Source organism: Choloepus didactylus, chromosome 18, assembly GCF_015220235.1.
Source record: "Choloepus didactylus isolate mChoDid1 chromosome 18, mChoDid1.pri, whole genome shotgun sequence".
NCBI classification, from domain to species: Eukaryota; Metazoa; Chordata; class Mammalia; order Pilosa; family Megalonychidae; genus Choloepus; species Choloepus didactylus.
Genome location: NC_051324.1, coordinates 39829808 through 39844095, shown reverse-complemented (window position 1 = coordinate 39844095; position 14288 = coordinate 39829808). Strand labels below are relative to the sequence as shown.

Here is a 14288-nt window from a genome sequence, read left to right as displayed (position 1 = left end):
CTGGATAGAACTGACAAGTTGAAAATCTCCTTGCCAGTTCTCTACCCAAAGCTCATGTCAGGGTTAGCTATTGGCCAAGTTCACTCCATGAAGTTTAAATCAATCATTCCTCTAGCCCAATAGCAGATGCTTTTGGAAGCATGTTCCCTTTAAAAGCCAGTACTGGACTCAAAGGATACTATACAAGAACTTTACTCATCTGAACCTTATGCCTAAAGGGTTAATTTACCTGCAAACCAGCTTCTAGGATGAAATGCAGACCCTGGAAAATTCTGGTTCTAAAAACAGCTGTGCCTCAGGAAGGATCTCTGTCCATGAAACTTCTCACTCACCCATCCTAGCCTGTATTTTCCTGAGCCAGACTTAATCTTGAGAATCAGTATGATGCCCAAACATCACATTCTTCTTGAATTTTGCAGGGGGTGAGGGCTCTTTGCCTTTAAGAGGCCTTATCTCGTTTGTGTTTCCCTGTGGCACATTTGCTTCTTTAGACTCTCTGTGATCTGTATCCTGTCTACTTCCCCAATATGAGGCCTCACCCGGCCCCCTCCCCAACTCATACTCCATGTATCCCATTCACATACACTATTTGTGATTCCCCATCCCACCATTTTCTCTATTTGGCCAGTCTCCCCAGAGGCGGGCTCTGATCACATCCAGGAATGTATTTGGATGTTGAAACAGATGACACCTCATGCTCACCAATGAATATGAATGAAGTTTATATATTCAAGAAGCTGAGGATTCCCAGAGGAAGGGTTCACACAGGAGTCCATGAGAAGATGAGCAAGGGGGTTCAAATCTTGGTGACTTTGGGCTTTTATTGTGGTTAGGAAGTGGGGCCAGGGTGGGGAATCCCCCATGTGGTGGGCTGGAGGCTGTGCTATTTGAGATTCCTGCCAGTCCACAGAGGTCTTTCTTATCAGGTCACACAGGTGGTGGGGGTGAAGGTTGGGGATGGGGAGTGGAAAGATAAGCAGGGAGGGGAACTGGGGAGCCTTTCCCTGGTCAAGCACCAAAGGTGGAGACATTTTTATTGCATTCTCAAAACTCTGAGTCTACTCACAAGCAGCTCCTTCTACTAGGCAGATGTCAACTTGTCTTCTTTTAGGACTCAGCTCCTCTGGAAGTTTTCCCTGACTCTCACCCCCAGCTACATTAGGCAGTCTCTTCCCTGTTGCAGTAGAGTCTTATGCTTGCCTCTACTTTTGTAGCACTTGTCACATTTGGTCTTTGTAGTGGATTGAATAATGTCCCCTTGAAAGGTATATCCAAGTCCTAATGCCCAGTACCTGTGAATGTGGTCTTATTTGGGAAAAGGGTCTTGACAGATGCAATTAAGTTGAAGATCTTGGGATGAGATCATACTGGATTTAGGGTGGTCCCAGTGGCAGGCATCCTTATCAGAGAAAGGGGAGAGATTTTTCACAGAGGCATGGGGGGAATACCATGGGAAGATGGAGGCAGAGATTGGAATTACGCAGCTGCAAACCAAGAAACACTAAGGAGTGTCAGCAGCCACCAGAAGCTAGAAGAGAGGCATGGAGTGGATCCCTCCTCAGGGTCTTTGGAAGGAACCAGCCCTGCTGACACCTGGATTTCAGACTTCTGGCTTCCAGAACTGTGAAAGAATACATTTCTCTTGCTTTAAGCCATGAATTTAGTGGTAATTTGGTATGCCAGCCCTACGGAACTAATACAGTATTTTAATTGTGTCTGTGGTTTCTTATCTTCCTCACAAGTACTGTGATCCTGGTGGGCAGGGGTTGTGTTTTATTCATCTTTGAATCCCTAGAACTTAGCACAGTGCCTGATGGGAATGGAGGAACACCTGTGTGCTGGTTTCTTTGTACCCAAGAGTTCAGCTCTCAGCCTAACCCTTTTCTCTCGCATTTTACTATAAGCTGCAAGGAGAAGCCAGGCCACACTTTCCACATTTAATTTGGAAATCTCTTCCACTAAGTATCCAAGCTCATCACTTTCAAATTCTGCCTTCCATCTGACAGCGGCACCCAATTTTGCCAAATTCTCTGCCACTTTGAAACAAGGATTGCCTTCCTTCCAGTTGGCAACAACACATTCATCATTTCTGTCTAACGCCTCATCAGAAGTATCCTTAGTGTCCATACTGCTACCAAGAGTCTCTTCAAAGCAATCTAGGCCTTTTCGATCAAGCGCCGCACAATTCTTCCAGAATATTCCTCTTATCCTTTTATAAAGCTGTTCCAGTACTTTTGGTATTTGCAAATCACAGCACCCCACTTCTCAGGTTCCAAAGCTGTATTAGTCATGGTTCTCTAGGGAAACAGAACCAACAGGAGATAACTGCAAATAGTGTGAGATTTTACAAAAGTGTCTCATACAACTGTGGGAATGCACGAGTCCAAATTTCATAGGACAGGCTACAATTTGGCAACTTCAATGAAGATTTTTGATGAATTTTCCAGGAGAAACTAGCTGGCTGAAGTAGAGACAAAAATTCTCTCTTCTGACTGCTGAAGTCATCACCTCTCCTTTTAAAGCCTTCAACTGATTGGTTTACTTGTCTCTCATTGTGAAAGAGACTCTCCCTTTAGTTGATTGTAGATGTAATCAGCCATGAAATGTCCTCGCAGCAACAGTTAGGCCAGTGCTTGCTTGACCAGACAATTGGGCACCATCACCCGGCCAAGTTGACACATGATCTTAACCATCACAGTCCACCCCTTGTCAACTTGACAGGTTGACAAAAACTACTGAACCCAAACCAATCATGTACAGAGAAAAAAGGACTCCTGAAGTTAGCGCCAGAACTGAAGACTTCTGTGAGTCTTACTAGATACAGCCAAATCACGAAGGGCTCAATCTCCATATGAATAATCAAGGGTGCACTAAAATTTGCACTTTAGATTGTTTATTTTTTTGCCTGCAGGTGGATTTCTAGAACGACTAGATGGTGGCAAGGGTCCTTGTGCCAATCTGCAGACACTAAAGTGCTTTGGCATGAATCCAAACTTTATCTCTAGGTCCATGTTAACCAGATTTGTCTAGAAGATGTACAAGTAGTCTGGACACTCTGATTTAAAACACATGCCCTCCCAGGAGTCCCTGGAATGAGGGTTCCAATGTTGCAAATAACCTGTTGTTTGGTTTGGGTGCTTTCTTCTCTAGCTGAGCAAAGAGATGACTTTTTTTTTTAATCGGGAGGAGGTGAGTGAGTGAGGATGAAAATATTTACTTAGGGACCACCTAGGCCAGGTCTGAAAACTCCTGAGCCAGGTGGGAAACATCAGTCCAGTGAGAGTTCTCTGTTTTTGTTAAAGAAAAAGAAATTACAGATGGACAGGCCGGGAAAGCTGGAGCAGACGTCTGAGACACGGATCCCTGAAGCAGACCCATTGACCACTGCCCTTTCGTGCTTTTCCATCGCCTCATTTTACAGATGACAAACAGCCTGGCCACTTGTTTAAAGCTCAGGGTTTACTTTTTCCCCCTTCTTCTCTCTCACTCTTTTTTTCTAAAAGCCACAAGAGTGTTAGGTGATTTTTCCCTCCTTGGCTGGGGAACATTTATTACAGATGCTTAATCTTTCCCCTCTCCTTAGGGCAGCTCAGTCCCTAGAACCTTAGGAGCTGAATCATTGCCTTGGCAGAAAAGGTTGCCCACACAAAAAAGGTATGTGCTTTTTGTTCTTACCTGTTCCACAAGACATACATGGGTGAGGAGCAAGCACTGAGCATATACTGAGCAGACAACAGAGAAATAAATGGGAAACAATGCAGTGGTCCAAAAAAAAATTGAAAGACTTGTCCCTGCCTTGGAGGAGCCTCCAATCAAACAGACAGACTCAAAAGGATGTAAAAATAAAGCAACTTTTTTTGCCAGCAGATTGGAAAAACTGGTGCTTTTTGCTTTTCAAAGAACCTTTGCATCCATGACATTATTTTACCTTCTCAAGAGTCCTGGGATATAAGGCAGATGATATGAGGCCCATTTTCCAGATATGGAAACAGAAAGGTTTTGTGAATGGGCCAAGGTCACACAACTAATCTAGTCAAGATGGGACCAAAGTCTCCATCTGCTAGCAACCACTTCAAACATTTTCCACCTTATTAAGAGCAGCTAACCTGTTTGTTCCTTTCCCTTTGTCAGTTTCTGTTCTAAGAACTTTGCATGCAGTATATCATTGAATTCTCACAAAGGCCATACTGTTTTTAGTCCTATTTTACAGATAAAGAAACAGAATTCAAAGCCAAGTCTGTCTAACTGAAAAACTCTTTTTAACTGCAAGTTACAGACTTTAAGATCCCATCTGCTGGGAGGATGCAGAGTAATGCAATGGTTAGATCAGGAGGGCTTGATCAAGGAAATTCCTTAGGGGATACAAACTTTGAGTCCACTTCAGAAATGCAGAGAATGAGTGGGAACATTTATAGCACAGTTAAAGTAAGTGAGGCCCTTTAGAAGAGTCACTACTCTATTGCTCTCTCATAACCCTATGTGAAAGGCACAATTCTCCTAATTTTACAGTTAAAGGGTTAAGGCCTGGAGAGATTGGGGGCATCCTGCTCATAGTCACACAGGTAAGACCTTGATGAAGTCAAAATTCACATTCAGATTTGTTTGACCTCCAATGACATGCACATCTCCACTCTGCCATGCTTCGTGGCACAGTGGAGATGAAAAGTGACTGCAGTCTGTCTCGTGTGAAATCTATAAGGTTGAGTATGAGCAGGTTGTTTACAGGAGATTTGAGGGACTTTTTCTTTGTCCATGTATTTGCTTTGGAGAACATAGGAATAACATAACTAAAATGTTTGGAGGACAGACTTGCTGGAACTTGGCAGCAGTCGGTTTTCATTTTCTTTATTGACAATTTTTTTTTAATTGCACTATAGCAGTACACATAGATCTGTAAAAATTTCCATAATTTACCTAACTTATTTCAGATTCCTTTGACATTTATGTCACATTGTTGACAGACGCAAATGCCCTCTTTTCTCCTCCCCTCTAATGCTACATTGATTGTAGGGAGTAATATTAATGGCTGCTACTATTTTTTGAGTACTTACAGTAAGATAGCCCACATCAGATCACATATCTCCGCCAACAACCTTACAAGGTAGGTATTATTTATCCCAATTTTAGATGAAGTAACTGAAGCCAAGGGAGGTTACATAATTTTTTCAGGTCACAACAGGGCACAAATGGCAGAGCCAGGATGTAAACTTGGGTCAGTGTGATTCCAAAATCCATTCTTTTTCCATTGCCTGAAGGAAATTGGATAGGCTCTACACGAAGGCAGTGAAAAAGTCTTTTAAGGTCATGTATGTATATTTTAATATAAGATAAATAACAGGGAAAGTGATAACATGATGGGAATGGTACTTGGGGCAGGTGGGGAGAGACTGGAGACAAGAAAACACCTCCTTAGGCGGCCATGAATAGTGATAGGATTTTGGAATGATGAGCACCTGGATAAGGATGGTGGCTGTAAAAATAAGAAATGGTGTCTCAGAACCAGTGGAAAAATAATTTTTGAGAGTTGAACTATAGCCAAAGGGAAAGGAAGAGCTGAAAGGGACTATGGAGGAAAGTTCTTTGGAGGTACGGCTTCAGTATCGTAACTGTGAGGGAGATAGGTGATGATGACAAGAGCTTCCAAAGGCAAGTGTGGTTTTTTTTCTCCTCAGGGTTAAGCAGAGAGAGCTATAGGCAGGGCAGCCACGGTGAATGGTTGGACCACATGTAGTTGTATCAGTGGCAGGGGGATTTCACCATTGCCAGCCCCTTCTCAGCTGTGAAGCCCTGAGTTTATGCTGGCTAAGAACTGTGGAAAATATTCTTGAGACTGTGTGAAAAAGAACCCGGTGCTGAGCGATGTGGGTGTCTTCACCAGGATAGTAATCCCATTCTGCCACGATGAACCCTCTGCAAGCCCACCCATGCACAAGGAGGAAGGAAAGCCTTTGGAGCTGTCCAGCTCCCAGGGTTGAAGGGGAGTCCTTATCAATCCCATCTCTATTCCAAACAAAGCTACACCTCCTGAGAATGAGCTGGGACTTTCATTAGTTGTTTTTTATTCACTGTAGCACCTTCGATTTCACTGAGTTGAGATCATTTATGGCTCTGCCCTATTACCCCGTGGATGTTATTACATAAACTTTGCAGTTTGGATTATTGACAACAACTACACATCCCTGCCAGCAGATGCCTATGTCCACGCTCTGGATATGGCCCACCAATATATTTTGTTTAATCTACACAATGTTAACATTTTGAATCCACATTTTTTAATTGTGAAATTTCACATAAAATCCCGTATTTCCAGTTTCTCTTACAAAGGTAAAAAGCTCCAGCAATCCTGGGTTCGCAACCCCACTTGGAGACGCCACAAGCAGCCAAAGCTGAGTCAGTGCAATTCTCTTTACACAAAGCATTTTGTCTCTATTTCACAGTCCCCACCACCCCTGTTGCACCAGATCTACTCTCCTTGTTTACCTGTCCCTGTAGCCATTTAAGTTTGAGAATCCAATGTATGATAATGGTATTCATCTAAGTAGAAATTAGTTGGTGCCCAGAAAGTATGAATGCACTTGAGTTGTAGGTACAATTGAATTCCAGTTCCTTTACTCTTCCTTTATGTGCTCTTCTCCTAATTACACTATCTCTCCAAATGCTCAGGCCTTCATGATGAAAGCTGAACACCAAGACATTGCCCCCCCTTCCCTTCATGGCAGCATAATCTAATCCCAGGTTAGCCTTTTTGCATGACACCTTGTTCATAGCTTCCTGGAACAAACAGCAGGATCTCACCAGCTGATTTGGGGAGATATCAGACATTGCCAACACTCGAGTCATGTTTTGACAGAGGAAAAAGAAAGAGAAAGAATGGCAAAATAAAACAACTGCTCTGAGTATTTGTGGAAGTATGTCAGACACTAGGAAAGTACGTAGAATTGAGGGAAAGTTGGGAAGGGCTGATCATAGAGAGCCTGACATTGGATTTGATCTTAGGACAATGGACAGCTGTGGCCATATCTTAAGGAATAAGGAAAAATGATCTGCCTGGATAGATCACCCTGGAGTGTGGGGCAGGGTAGGAGTCAGGCCGGAGGGAGAGGGACCTGAGGTCAGGAGACCATTCTGGAAGATGTTGTTGGGTGTTACCAGGCTTGGAGTCTAGTCCCATCTCTGGCCACTCAGTGTGTAACCACCTCTCTGGGCCTATTACTCATCTGTGATCTTCAGAAGACTTTAAAGTATTAGCTCTTTATTTAGTACTCTCCCCTGCTATTTCCATTGTGAAGGTGCAGTGAGGACAAATTCTGCTCCCTTTGGTTGGAATTCCCCACTATCACCCACATTGACCAGACCATGTATTGGGTCACTATAGAGAATTAGAGGGAATTGGGTCACCTATAGAGAATTAGAGGGAATCCTGGGCCCAGATATTTCAAAATGATAGGGATATCCAAAATTCTCAATTCTGTTTTATTTTTAATTTATTAGCCATTTTGTAAAAGAGAATCAGCTTCATAGTGTGGGGAAAGTGCTATAATGGGGCTATTTTCACTAGGTGACATGTCCTTAACAGAGTTTCTTTTGAGGGGACAGGCTGAAAAAGCCAACAGTATTGCCAAGAAGAAATAAGCATGTGCCCTGCAACCTAACTGGGCCTGTTTACAGCTCTGGGCTTCTGGCGTTTCATACCCACAATCTGACAGACAAAACCACGAAGAGCGCTGGATTTTGTCCATTGAATAAATGCATTACTTCTTTTATTACTCTCAGCTACACTTACTGCAATAGACTTAAGTATATTTAATGACCAAGTTGTTCATCTTAGTGTTTAGAAACAGGCAGATACTTTACCGTCAACTTCTCTTGAATCCTCCCTAGGGCCTAATATAGTTGACACTCAATAAAACACTGACAAATTGACTCATTGTTCTTCAATTCTTTGCTATGTGTGTTATGCACCTACTATATAATAGGCATCTTATCGGTATTAAAGAGACAAAAATGAATGACAATGGAAGCTTCCCCTAAGTAGATTACATTCTGGCAGAGGGCTATCCCTATGGTTGTATACACATATGTGGGTGATGAAATCATTGTAATACTTATTACAAGGAAGAGCTATAAAAAGTGCTATGGAAGCTGAGCTTGGATTAGGGATAGAAACTTCCTAGAGCAACTAATGCCAGAACTAAGCCTTAGAAAATAGGAAATATGAGAAGTTCACCATCTGCCAGGGAAATATATGTTTATGTATATGTATATGTGTATATGTGTGTGTATGTGTGTATTTTGGTTTTTTTTCTCTATACCATTGGAATTTGGTATGAATAGCATCACCCCATGTTTAGCCCAGATGCAGAATTGACTAGTTATTTCTTCTCTTGTTCTTTACTTCTATTTTCTCCTGTTGTCTGGCCTACATTCAGATAGAGAGTTCCCATGAATTCTCTATTGAAAAAGCAATTAGGCTTGTGGTTGAGGGTAATGGAATTACGTTAGGAAATAGGCTCTCAGCTCATGGCTCTCCTTCACTGCCCTTCAGGTGTGGACACCAGGTAAGTCATGTCTCCTCCCCAAGCCTGAGCTGCCCTTCACTCAAGTGATTCATCCCTCATCCCTTGCTGGACAGGCAAAGCATTGGAGATGCATTCACCCTCCACGGCCATTCAAGCAGCAAATGTCTGAGCACTGTGCCGGGAAGTGAGGTCTATCCCAACTCCCCAGCTACTGTTCAAAATGGTCTACCCTTGACAAATGGGTTTACAGAATATGTGTCCTTTTGGACGTTCCCTAAGAGAACTTATTCTGAAAAGGAAAGCCAGCTCCCAGCCCCTAAAGTTAAGGCCAAATGAAAACTTGCTTGGCTATCCAAATAATACCTACCCAAAAAACCTCCAAGCCCCACCCCCGGACTTCTAGGAAACAGCCAGGCAACTCTTCCAGCCAATCCAGTAGCCAACAATTTCCAGTCCAAAGCTTCAACTAAGCATTGAACTAAATAATTGTTTATCCGATTAATATTCAGAGTCTGCTGAAGGAGGCAGAAAAACACACCCCTTCCATGCTTCCCCTCAGTCTCCCTCTCAATCCCCCATCCTCCCTCCCAGTCTCCTTTAAAATATATATTTGAATTCTACCCCTTCAGGGGCCACAAAAGCCAACCCAAATCTGGTGGCTGCATCATCGATAAACCTCTTCCCTCACCACCGGGTGCCTCTTAAAGACATTATTTTTCAGTTTCTTTCATTCTCTGAAAGTGGTTTCTTTGTCAGAAAGCATGTGCGCGGCTTCCCCTCCCTCTCCTCTTGACCCTGCGCGGCGAGTTGGACACTCCTGGAGCCAGGCCGTGGGAGAGGCGGCCACTCTCAGCTTCCCGGCACAAAGCGAGGGTTCCCTTGGCAACCGGAACCGTGTGAGGTTCGCGAAGGGGTTTCCCTCCACCCGTCAGGTTCTCTTTCAACTCAAGAGCTCACCCCTGAGTTCCTCATGGAGGCGTCTCTAACCAGGGTAGGAAAACAACAGTTCTGAATTTCGGTAATTGGCATTTGGAGACAATTGTTTTGCATGCAACAGGCAGGAAAGTCTGAGGAGCGTGGGTGAGTGAACGCGGGCGCGGGCTGCCTAGCATCCCAGGTCCGGGCAGAGAGAGGCTGGTTTTGTTTCTGGTCACAGGCAAGTCTAGGTCCAAAGTAGTTGGGGGCTGCAAAGTGTGTCTTTGTATTTTGGGACGAGGGAGAGTGGAGAAGGATGGAAGGACAGAGGCTTCTAGAGGCAAGTTTTTGCTTTGTTTTCTGGTTTCTCTCCTATCCTTTTATTTATCTGAATATAAGGAAACCAGGGCTTGCTTGTTTCCATGTTAATATCAACTCTTGCTCATTGTTTCTAACAGTCCAGTGCCTGCAAGATGGTGCTGGCTCGTTTTCTCTCTCTCTCTCTCTCTTTCTCTCTCTCTCTTTCTTTCACTTTCACTCTTTGGGGACTTTATCTTCACCATGATGGAGAGGAAAGATTTGTTCTCAAGTTGGGACTGAACTTCTCTTGCAGGATGTCATCTCTGAACCGCTGAGCCAGGGTTAGATGCTATGGAGACTGACTTATGTCCCTCTGCTAACCCTGGGGATTGTGTAGAAATCTGAATCATTATTGACCCAAGTTGGTTCAGAAGACCTCATATGTGCTTTTGGTTGATGAAGGAAACATCTGTTACTGACTTGGTTAACGTTAATAGAAAGTTTCTACAATAATTCAGAAGTTTATTATTAAAGCAGAGACTAAGGGCTGGATAGTGGATATTGAGCAGGAGCAGTAATTAAGCTCTTTGGTTTCATCTGAGGACTTCAGAGTAGGCTTCTAACGAGTATCCCTCAGCTTAAAGGCTTTGTCAGAAATAGAGATATGTGCAAGTAACAGATAAATGGAAGAGGACAGAGCATCATTCAATTTCCCTTCCCTTCCCGTTTCTTTATCTTCTTTTGGTAAAAACTGCATCCAGAGTGAGTTCTAACCATACCTGCTTATGGAAGCTCTGAGACAGTGCTTTGAGGTTCTTGAGGTTAAACTGGTTACTGCATTAATCTATTAACCAACAATTCAATACAAAAAAAGTCTTTCTCCTTTTCTTCTGGGTTCACCCTTCTAGTAAACTCTTTGGTGACAGGAGCTGCAGTGTTTTCATTGTTATACCCTAGATTCTAACCAATTATGGGGCCAGGTGTGTGTAGATGCTCAATAAATGTTTGTAGAATTGAATCTAATTGAATTAGAATCTGGGTTGTTTACCTTGCCCCATTTGTTTTGTACAGTGTGGAGCTAGGACTGGTCTTGAAATCCTAGACTCAAACCTGACATTAATTAGTAGTGGGATGTTGGCCAAGCTGTTTTGGTTCTCGGATGCTCATTTTCTCCATCCATCAAATAAACAGGGTTTGGATTAGAATAGTGTTTCCCCACCAAAAGAAGTTACCTGAAGGCCTCACACTGCCTTCTAGCCTGAGGGAAAGGAGGACGGGGGAGGGAGAGGTACGTCTGGTGAGGAACAGCTGTTGCGGAGAAGGACTGTGCAAGCAGAGGAGGAGGTAGAGCAAGAAATCGCTGCAAGGTAGGAAGCGGGGAGACTCTGGACACTAGATGACCCCTCAGGTCCCTTATAACTCTGACATTCAGAGTCAAGTACTTTCTGAGGACAAGACAAAGTAATATTGTGATTTGTTCTGACAGAGCCAAGCAAGTAGTAGCCCACTATCCTTCCCACTAGGGGTCATGGGGCAAAGCTTCTCGCTACTGACAGATTTTAATTACTGCTCTTGCAGTGGTGAGCAGCTGGGCCTAAGTCAGCCACCTTCTATCACCTCCCTCCAATATATTCTCTCATTTATTCAACAATTCAACAGAAAGTTATTGAATGCCTACCAAGTCAGGCACTGTTCACTTGTTTGTGGACAAAGTGTTTGCCCTCATGATGCAAAAGAAGAAGAAGTAGGGGAGAAGGAAGGGAAGGAGAAAGTCAGATAAATACACGATATATTGCCTAGTGTAATAAGTGCTACAAAGAAAACTAAAGCAATAAAAAGGGATAGAAAATGCTGGGTAGTGCTGTTTTGATTAGAGTGGTCTGGAAAGGTCTGTTTGAGGGGGTGACATTTAAGCTGAGACGTCAATTAAGTGAGGAATGAGCCATGCTGATACTGGGAGGATAGTGTTCCAAGTTGGGGAAAAAGAAGCACAAAGATCTTGCTGTAGGAGCCTTCTTGGCATGATTAAGGCAGAGCCAGGAGCCTGTAGCTGGAACAGAGTGAGTGAAACAGAGAGGAAAAGGGGTCAGAAGGGTTGGAGTGAGGTAGCACAGTTCCTAGGGACCTTGCAGGTCATGGTAGGGACTTTGGATTTTATCCCAAGTGTGATGGGAAGCCATTACACAAGTTTTCACAAGGAAGCAATGACATCTGATCACTCCACCAACTGCATGGAGAATAGTGTACCAGAGACCATGTCTGCAAAATGGTTGGTTAAAGTGAAGGGATTGAAAATCAAGCAGTTACATGGGAAGCTGCATGGTTTATGGAAAAATCTGATGTGGTTGAATGGACCTGAGTTTGAATCCTAACCTTGCAACTTACTCATGGTGTAACTTGGGCAAATTGTTTAACCTCCCTGATTTCTGATTCATCACCTATAAGGTAAGGATCATATTACCAATGTCAGTGAGTTGTGAGGATGAAAAGAATGGGAGAATGTATGCTATTGCCCAGCAGATGGTCAGATGGTTGCCAGTATTGCTGCAGAACAAATCTCATGACCTCTGCACTGTCAGCCACAGATGACCAAGACAACAGGAGTTGTGCCAGTCCAACACATTACCCCCTGAATGCCACGCTCCTTCTGGGGGTGTGGGAGGTGAGAAAGGAAGAGGTGAGGAGGCTTGCTCAGAGTCATGTGCTTTCAGGGCTATGACTAGGGAGCCAGGTTCTTTATTCCTGCCTCATATTCTTCCTACATCAGGGGTTGGCAAACTGACACCCACAGGCCAAACCCAGTTTGCTGCCTGTTTTTGCAACTAACACTTTATTGGAACCCAGCCACACTCATTCATGTGCTGTGTTTTTGGCTACTTTAGGGCTACAACAGTAGGGTTGAGTAGTTGCAGCAAAGACTATATGGCTAGCAAAGGCTAAAATATTTACTCTCTGGTCCTTTACAGACAATTTTTTCAATTCTGGATTTACACCATTCTGCTCCTTAATTGTGCTGACTTTACTGTATTTAGCTTAGGCATCGCCAGTGAGGAATGGTCAGCCCTCCCCAGGTTTCCAAACCAGTGGGACTGAGAGCACTGGGAGAGGGCAGAAAATGGGAAGAATGAGGACTTTGGACAAAAGGATGTGAGTCAGGAGGAAAAGAATACTAAATCCTCACTCTCAGGTATTTCAGATCCCAGAGACAGATAAAATGGAGGTGAGGAAGAAAGGGGAAGGCTTAGGAAATACACCTGTGGAAGTAGCTTCATTTGACCCCCTCAGCTTGACCGTGTACGAGTGAGTGGGTTTGAGACACACCAAACATTGCTTGGTATCCTGAACCCCAGATGACATCATCAGCACACTTACTCTGAGAGACCACGGCTCTAATTCTTATGGGCCTAACTGAGGGATCCTCCTTCCTCTCTCAAGACTTTAGAAGTGTGTGGGGACTATGGTGTCTTGCAAAGGGCTGTTTTCCTTGCCTGGCACTAAAGAAGGCCAAAGGTTAGCCTCAGTCCCTTTGATCTCCAAGTTCTCATTGATACACTTAAATAGATCCTTCTACAAGGACCCTAATGCCTTAAACCTACCTAGGCACTCAGTCCAGACAAGTGATTATTTGACTACCTCAAGGTTTTAATCCTGTGTTTGAGAGTACATTTATAGGCTTGAACCTATAGGTCAGGAAGCATGGAGACTTCTCTTGATTGGAAGTTTGGAATCTGAGCTTAAGCTTCACCATTAGGTGTTCCTCTAACTCTTGGTTTCAGACTTCAGCTTGTTGCCTTAAGCTGTGGAAACTGGGTAACACAGTTCTTCAACTCCAGGTAATATAAATACAGTACCATGTATTTCTTGGCACTGTTAACTTTCCACCCAGCCTACATGGAGAACACCGTAGCTTTTTGGAATGCTAAATAATCCACCAGACCCATCAGCCATGGTGTTTCACAGCTAAGTAGGCTTCTTCCACTGATCCAAGGAACAGATGTGCTAATTTTTTGCGTGCTCAGAATGCCTCAGCCATTGGAATACCATGTCGTTGGGGATTGGACCAGCCATGCTATGCACCAACGCCCTAGCTTATTCACGGACAGAGCAGCTACTCTCACAGATACCCAAGGGTTGTCTTGCCTAACTCCTAGAAGCAGTTCAGTAACTGTGAGATGAAGTGGCATGGTAGCTCAATTCCAACCTGGGCTTGCTTTCCCCCCACCCCAGAACTTTTGAAAAAGAAAAGAAAGGAAACTTTCCTAGGCTCAACCAACTATTTCCTTTTCTTTATCTTCAAACATACTGGTGCTTAGATGAGGCTATGGTCATCACAGAAATGCTTAATGGAACTTAAGAAAAAGCTTCAAATAAAAATACTTCTGACTACTATCAGAGCTAGTAGCATTCATTAAGCCAGTGAGGGGCTCTAGGCAAAATAAGTGGAAATAAAACAACCCCTACCTTCTTGGAGCTTCCCATCAAGAAAAAACACGGGAATGAAAATGAGTAAGGAGATTGAAGGGGGTAAAGATAGACAGCTGAATAGCATGTGGA

General features: G+C 43.6%; 1 protein-coding gene across 3 annotated transcripts in view; it reads left to right on the top strand.

The window, feature by feature from the left end:
* The window catches only part of ANKFN1 (ankyrin repeat and fibronectin type III domain containing 1), a 389228-nt gene that overhangs the window by 47963 nt on the left and 326977 nt on the right, over positions 1-14288 (top strand). Inside the window, exon 1 of one of the 3 annotated variants that reach the window (XM_037809532.1) lies at positions 11045-11101. The exons of the other annotated variants lie outside the window; for them this stretch is intronic. The gene's annotated coding sequence lies outside the window, so the exon portion shown is untranslated. Of the gene's footprint in view, positions 1-11044; positions 11102-14288 lie in introns of those variants that run through there. 3 annotated transcript variants of the gene reach the window in all.